Raw genomic sequence first — 8,094 nt, forward strand, 5'->3', positions numbered from 1 at the left:
AATTCAAAACTAAGAAACAGGACATAAAAAAGATAAAACAAAAATTGGAATTTAAAAATAAAAAAATTATTGTTTTTAAAATTCAAAACTAAGAAAACAGGGTAAAAGAGAAATTAGAATTTAAAAAATATTAAATCATTGTCTTTAAAATTGAACACTGAAAAAACAGGACACAAAAGAAGTAAAACAGAAATTAGAGAATCTAAGAAAACGGACATAAATTTAATATTGCAAAAAGTTTTAAGAAATTTGTTTAGAAAACTGAAAAAACAACCGTATTTTGTAATACCACTTTGCTAAACGTGTAAAATAATTATAAATAAGAAAAAAGGCAAGGGTGTTTGGATGTACAACATTTAAAAAACTAGTTACAGAAGAAATTACAATTTTGGGTCAGCTTTTAAATTTTGATTCTAGTCATGAAAAGGTTTTTTAATTTAGATTAAATCTGTACTAAGTTTTTAAATTCTTAAAAAAAATCTTTCAAGACTTTAATTTTAACCTTTTAAATAACCAAAAAAGGGATGAAAAACACTGTTTTTCTAATCATGTTAAACAATTAGTTTTTTTTAAATGTTTTTATTTGAAAAAGTTATTCAATCTTCAACTGTAAAGAAAATTGAAAAGTGTGAAAAAAGTAAGAAAAGAAATATAAAAAATATTACAGTTATTAAAATTATTTATTTAATTATTTAAGACTAAAAATTGTATCATATTAAACTCGTGAGTAAGAGCCATTTCCACTCAGATGAGTTATTCCACTCGCCTTTGGCTTGTATCGCACATTTTATCTTTGTGGAAATGGTAAATTTTCTCACTCGTTGAGTAATATATTAATGCATATCTAAAGAAATTTTAAAATTATATAAAATCACAAAAATAATTTAATCGCTGTTTCTCGTAGACACCTATAAAGAGTTAACAAATAAGTATACATAGTGTCTTAAAAGAAAACCTCATACCTCCACCAGTGATAAAAATTAATTTTTTTATCAAACGATTCAATTATCAAATAACAAAAAACGATTAAAAAAAAATTAAGAATTAAGTAATGACATAAGAAGCAATAGTTTCATAAATGTCATTGTTTTTAATTTAGCAAGACCAATTTGTTTAAAATCCATTGTTACTATTTGCTAAAGATTGAAAATAGAAAGAAAAAAGCAAATTTTTTTTCAGAATGACATTTTCAATAATTGACACTCTTTATGCAGCGAGAAAAGTCAAGATTTTGAAAATATTTCACATAAAAGAAAACAATTGGTTTACATCGTAGACATAGGTTACTAAAATTTTCTTATTAAAATTTTGACTTAGTAATTTTATTTTATTTTGCACTGAAATATGATGCAATAATCACCATAATAGTATATTATTTAACGAGTCAGAAAGTTAGCCATTTCCACGAAGATGAAATTTATACGAGCCGAACTGGCAATATCTTACGAGTTTATTACTAGACTTTTTCTAATGACTGTAATATTTTTATGTTTTTCTTGTTATTATTATTATTATTATTATTTAATTTTCTACACAGCTAAAGACTGAATAATTGTCTCGATTAAAAAAATACATATTTTATAACATCAATAGAAAAAAAATACTGAATTTAATTAACATAAGTGACTTCAAGTTAATCGCATAAGATTCATATAAGATTCATAACTGATTTAAGTTTAAACTTTGATACTGAAAGAAATGTTGTAAATTGGCACTTTGAGATAATTTAGGTCATTAGAAAATGTACAAACAAAAATAAAACCTTGTTTACAGGCATATTCTATAAAATTAAACATTGTTTAGACACTACAAAATCATTGTATTTTAGGATTAAGAAGGCTAAATTAGTGTATTTTTGAAGGCAATATTGAATAATCTTTAAACAAAAAGTTTCTATTATGAGACTTTGAAAGTTCTAAAGTTAAAAGCGTCTTTGACCAGAAATTTAGGTTTAAAAAAAGAAGAAAACCACTTTTTTTAAAATTTGTCTATATTATAGTTGTGCACTACTTTGTAAGTAATTAAAATGCAATTTGCACAATTATTAACATATAAAGCAGCTCAATGTGTAAAAGTTTTTCGAGTGATGAGTTTTTAATTATCCCGGCGCCTCCGCCAATTATGCCACATTTGGCGTAGCATAAGGTAGGTGTATATACATATTAATACTCCTTTAATTTAATGCAAATCGAAAAATAATTGTTTTTAGCGCTATTTCTGTGCAAGTCATTAAAACGTTACCATTAATAATCTTCACTTTAATTTAATACAATTTCGCAGCGTTAAAAACGATATTAATATTAAAATATGTCATGAAAGGATAGTTTATTCACACTACACATCGAGCCAATTAAATTGTGATGTCGCTGAATTTATCAACTACAAAGCTCTCCTATTTTAATTAAATCGGCCACTATCTAGGCATAAAAATAACCCCGTTTGAAAATTTAATCAACCAATTTAATAAATTAATGATTTCATTTTCATCGATGTAATTCAATTAATAATTCACCGGTGAAATAAAGCCGATCTCGCGACCTCTCATCGAAAACAAGCTTGTTTCTCTAAAGACGTTTATTTATTCCTCAACGATTCATCATCATTACGAGTAAATTCCTTCATTAGCCGGATCGCTGTCTAACTTTACGGCGAATTAAAAGTTGGATGGAAGTCCTATTTTTCATCCGCAAACTGGAAACGTGTTATCTTAAGCTGAAATCGCCATTTTTGATCGTTGCGAGACGGGTTTACCGGAACTAAAAGCGTTTTCTTGTCGCAGACGCCCGGATTAGGTGTTTGTCTTGCTTTGAATTTTACTGGGAATTCGTCCAAAATTAAAAACTGATTAAATGTGCACTTTTTTGTATTTATGTGTTTTTTTATTACTGCCAGTATTAAAATATAGTAGCACAATAACTTTTCACTATTTACGACTAGTTGTATTAATAACACGTGTTTTTATGTTTTATATTCAGTAAATTTACCCTTTTTGCTTTATTCTAGGTAAATTAATGAGCAAAAGCATGAATAATTTAGATAGTATGCTTTTAATAAAAGAGAGTAATAAACTAAATGCGTTTGTAAACTTTTTATTTCAACAAACATTGAATGAGATAATTGCATGAGATAACGAATGACTTATTTTTAAATCGTGTATTATCTGAAAAATTATTAATATGGGTTTATTGAAACAGTCGTTTAAATTGTTTTCTATGCAAATAAAACTAAAATTAATTTTGTAATAATTCAATAAGAGGGCATTGTAGCAAAAAGCTCTCATGCTTATGCGCTTTTATGCTTATGCTCTCTTATGTTTATGCTCTTTTATGCTAATGACCGTATGTCGCTAGAAATTAAAATTTTTACAAAAATTTTCACCAAACATTAAACTAGTATAAAAATAACCAGATCTAATTTTTGTGATTAGGCACTTTTAGACTTTTTAAAGTGCATTTTGATTAATTTTGGAGTTTTTAATATTTAGATTTTTGTCAAAATTTGGGTCGATTTTCATTGGAGCGGTCTTTGATAATAACTCCAGAATTATGGCACTAGCTTCTTGTATTTGGGATCTTTGGAGAAAAAATAATTTTCTATCATATACATAAAAAATCAGTGCTCTACGATAATAAGTTATTAAGAAAATAGCTGATAAATTCAAAAATATTACGAATTTTGTAGTTTACTCAATGTCAATCAATTTATCGGAACATTTTTTATAAGCAAACTTTAAAATATCATAACTTCTGAGGTATAGTTTTGTCACAATTTACAAAATAAGAAAAGAAAAAAATTGTGAAAACCTCCGCTCTTTTAAAATTTTTAGTTTTTATTGAAAAGCACGAAAAAACACTGTAAACGAGTTGAACATTTAATAGAAATATTTCAAACTCAAAAAAAGTGTTATTTCAACACAAAAAAATAAAAATTAAATTGTAAGATATTCTAATAAATCGGTTCATTTAACATCACAAGATTTTTTTTTAATTTCCCTTTCTTATATTTTATAATAAACTAAAAATAAAAAGGTATGCATTGTAGCAAAAAACTCTTATGCTTATGCGCTCTCATGCTTATGCTCTTTTATGTTTATGCTCTTTTATGGTAGTGATTTTATGTCACTACGCCCAGTGTTGCCAACCCTAAACAATTAAATTCACCAGAGTTGAGGTGAAAAGTTATTAAATTTACACTTATTTTCACCAGGTTCCAAGATTGTAATATGATTATTTTTTTATACTTGGAAAATTCACGTTTTTTACATAAATCTCGCAAATCTGCTCAAAAACTAGCTTAAACGCTTGAAAAATGCCAAAATTGGTAACGCTATTTTATTTAGTCTAAATCTACAATTTTTTTGGCTAGTTTTTAATTAAATTTTTCAAAATACCGGTTGGCAAAAAATCTATTGGCAACACTGAATTAGTGGTAATCTTTTTAAATTTGTTATATCAGAATGTTTCAGGTGACGGCTAAATCAGCAGTCGCCCCTCGCAAATTAATGACAATTGCTTATAAAAGTTTGACGTTTGAATTTGAAAGTCAAGGGTGCCAAATTAAATTTTAAATTTTAAATTAAATTTTTTACAATAAAACACTTGATAAAGGCAAAAATAATGACTTGATTTAATGTTTTTTTGGTTTGTTCTTGCAAAATCTTGCAAAACACCATTTTTGACCATATTTTCAATTTTCGTCCTATTTTTTTGACAAAATTTCATTCAAAAAGAGCTAAATAAAATAAATCAAACGAAACAACATAAACTTAGATTTATTTTTGCTGTGTTTAAGCATATTTTGACAATGTCCCGCAAAATAAATGAGTCTTTGGTTCAAAAACGTACTAAATCAAGCGAGATATGCTGAAATAATATTAATTTTAATCTAATTTAGTAATTGTTTAGTCAGTTTTAGCAAAAATTTGAATGTATTTTAAAAACATGGTGAAATAATCTAAAAATGCATAAATAACAGTAGTTTTGGCCTAATTTAATTAATTTTATTTCGGTTTGTTTTTAAGGAAATTTTGCTAAAGACATACTAAAAGGCTAAGAAATGGACAAAATAATGTACTTTTTCACCGATTTTAGAGATTTTTTACCTTGTTGGGTAAAATATTATTTAGAAAAATAAAACTATCTCTCGATTTTTCAACTTGTTTTTGAGAAAATTTAGCATTTTGGTTTTTGCTTGGTTAAAAAAACGTGCAAAATGCTAACAAAATTATTTTTACTGAATTTACTAAATCAATAATTAAAAAATCAAATTATAAAAGTTAATTTTACTAATATTTGGGCGAATATTTGGTTTAAAAAAATATTTCAAAAGATATACATTATTTTTTTGCTGAAACTACAGTCACGTTACTAAAAAATTATCAGAAATTAGAATTTTTACAGAAATTTTTACCAAATTATTATATTATTAAATAGTATAAAAATCACCAGATCTGGTGAAATTTTACCAGACCTGGCAACACTGACTACGCCACCAAGCTCTACTGTAGTATATTCATATAAAATTTGTAAGTTCTGTGATTCTACAACGTTTTAAGCACTTTTAGATTTTTTGAAGTGCATTTTGATTAATTTTGGAGTTTTTAATTTTTAGATTTTTGATTGGTCGATTTTTGGTATCTGGAGCGGTCTTCGATAATAACTCCGGAATTATTGGCGCTAGCTTCTTTTGAATTTGGGATCGTTGGAAAAAATTTTTTTTACCATATACACGATAAGAAAAAAGTTGAGAAAATTGCTGATAAATTTTAAAATATCAAAAATATTTTGAATTTTGTAGTTTTCTCAATGTCAATCAATTTTTTAGAACATTTTTTATAAGCAAACTTTAAAATATCTTAATTTTTCAAGTATAGTTTTGTCACAATTTGCAAAATAAGAAAAGAAAAAAATTGTGAAAATCTATGCTCTTTTAAAATTTTCAGTTTTCATTGAAAAGCAAAAAAACACTGTAAACAACTTGAACATTTAAAAGAAATATTTCAAACTCAAAGATTTACTATAGAATGAACTAAAAATGTGTGATTTCATCACAAAAAAATAAGAATTGGAGAATAAGATATTTTAATAAATCGGTTCATTTTGTAACATCACAAGATTTTTTTTAATTTCTCTTTCTTATATTTTAATTTTTGATATACAAAAATTTAAAAGAAATAATATTTCTAATTGTATTTTTCTAGTTCCCTAAATTCTTAATATTTATTTATTCTGGAATATTATTTTGACCGCCTAGCAGGTGATTCAACCTCACCCTCCTAGCACATATCGAGCGTGGTCTTCCCCTTTACTAATGTGGGAAAATTGCGCCTTGCTAGCCTCATACAATTCTCTCCCTTAGGAGTCGACCGGCTAGCACCAGGTACCGTCCGTGTTAGATCCTATCATTTACTCATATCTCGCCTAATTTCCCTCCAGACACGGTGTCACTCCAACCAGAGCCCTAAACACGCTTTAATTTCATTCCAGCTTGCTGGAATGACCCCGAAAGTCGCCGTTTTACGAGATTTTGGCTTGGAGTGAGTGTTTTTTATTATCGATACAATGCGTGTGATAAGATAAGATTAACTTAACACTCTTATCACAATCGCATTCGTGCGCGTTTGAATAAAGTTGTTAGGGGTGGGTGGCGAAGCCGCAACGTCACAAAATTACCACTTTTATGATTAAATGTCGCAAGTAAAAGTTCTATCTTTCAGGCATGGAGTAAAAATTCTATTTTTGCGCCTAAGCTTTTTTACTTTTGTCACGACATTTACCAATTTCTATATATTGCATTCGACATTTTACACTACTAACTGCACTAGTTACTATGATAGACACTTTAGAATTTTTTTTAAAGCATTTTTATTATTTTGTTCAATTACTTGCGAATTATAGTGTTATTGCTAATTATAGTGATATTTTGCACTACTAACTGCACTAGTTACTTTGATAGACACTTTAAAAAAAAATTTTTAAAGCGTTTTGATTATTTTGTTCATGTACTTTTTTATTATAGTGTTGTTCTTTACTCTCAATCTGAATATGTTTGCGGATAAAATAGTATATACAGGGTGTTCTAATAAAAACGCCAATTAACGTCAATTTTAGGGACATTTTTTGACGTAATTTTTTAAGCACTCCAACTATAAAAATTTAAATAACACTACCCTATTTATGGCACACCAAATGAAAGCTATTTTAACAAGCTTTTCAAGCCTTTTTACTAAAATTAAATCAGACCATCCATTCATGAGATACAGGGTGTTCGAATAAAAACAAACCAGAAAAAACTTGCAAAAAAAAACGAAACAGGTTAATTTTGTTTTTAAAAGGGACATTTTTTATGCAATATTAAAAGCACCTTCACTAACCCTTTAATCTCTATGCCATTTAACTCTAAAATGTCAATTAGCATTAACCACATTAACCACTAGTGATACAAAAAATAAAAACCCTTTCAAAATGCTCTTTGAAAGCTTTTTTTCAAAATGAAATGATTTTTATACATTCATAAAATATCGGCAAAAAAACTAATGATTTAGCAGTCAGTATGTACAAAAGAACTTAAGAACTATATTGCTATTTTCTAGATACTTACATTAAATTATAAGAAATTTTATTACACTTTGTCCTTTAGTACGATTATTTTGACAATAAAATAAAGAAATAAAAATAAGTTTCTTACAGCTCCAATAAATACTTATAACTAAGGTTCGGATTATATGCAAAATGCATATTTGTTATTAAGATGTATATCAACAAAATTGTAAGTTTTCTATGCATATCTAATGTTTTTAAATTAAAATAAGCCAAATAAAAAATACATATTTTGCATATTTTGGCAACTTGGTGCATATTTTAGAAAATATTGCATATTTGTGCATATTTTCTTCAAATCACTAATTTCCGATTAAAAATTTTAGTTCAAGACACTTTATGAAAAATGATCCGATTACAAAATATTTTAACAACCGATAATTCGTAAGCCAAACTCAAAAAATTAGTACTCTGCTGAGCGTTTCCTTTTAAAATTGTATTGAACCAAGCGTTTTTTTAAATTTTGTTTCCAAAAAATAATAATTAATATAAATTA

Source organism: Tribolium madens, unplaced genomic scaffold (genome assembly GCF_015345945.1).
Source record: "Tribolium madens isolate multiple individuals breed KSU strain unplaced genomic scaffold, Tmad_KSU_1.1 Scaffold_11;HRSCAF=98;Tcas5.2_LG3b, whole genome shotgun sequence".
NCBI classification, from domain to species: Eukaryota; Metazoa; Arthropoda; class Insecta; order Coleoptera; family Tenebrionidae; genus Tribolium; species Tribolium madens.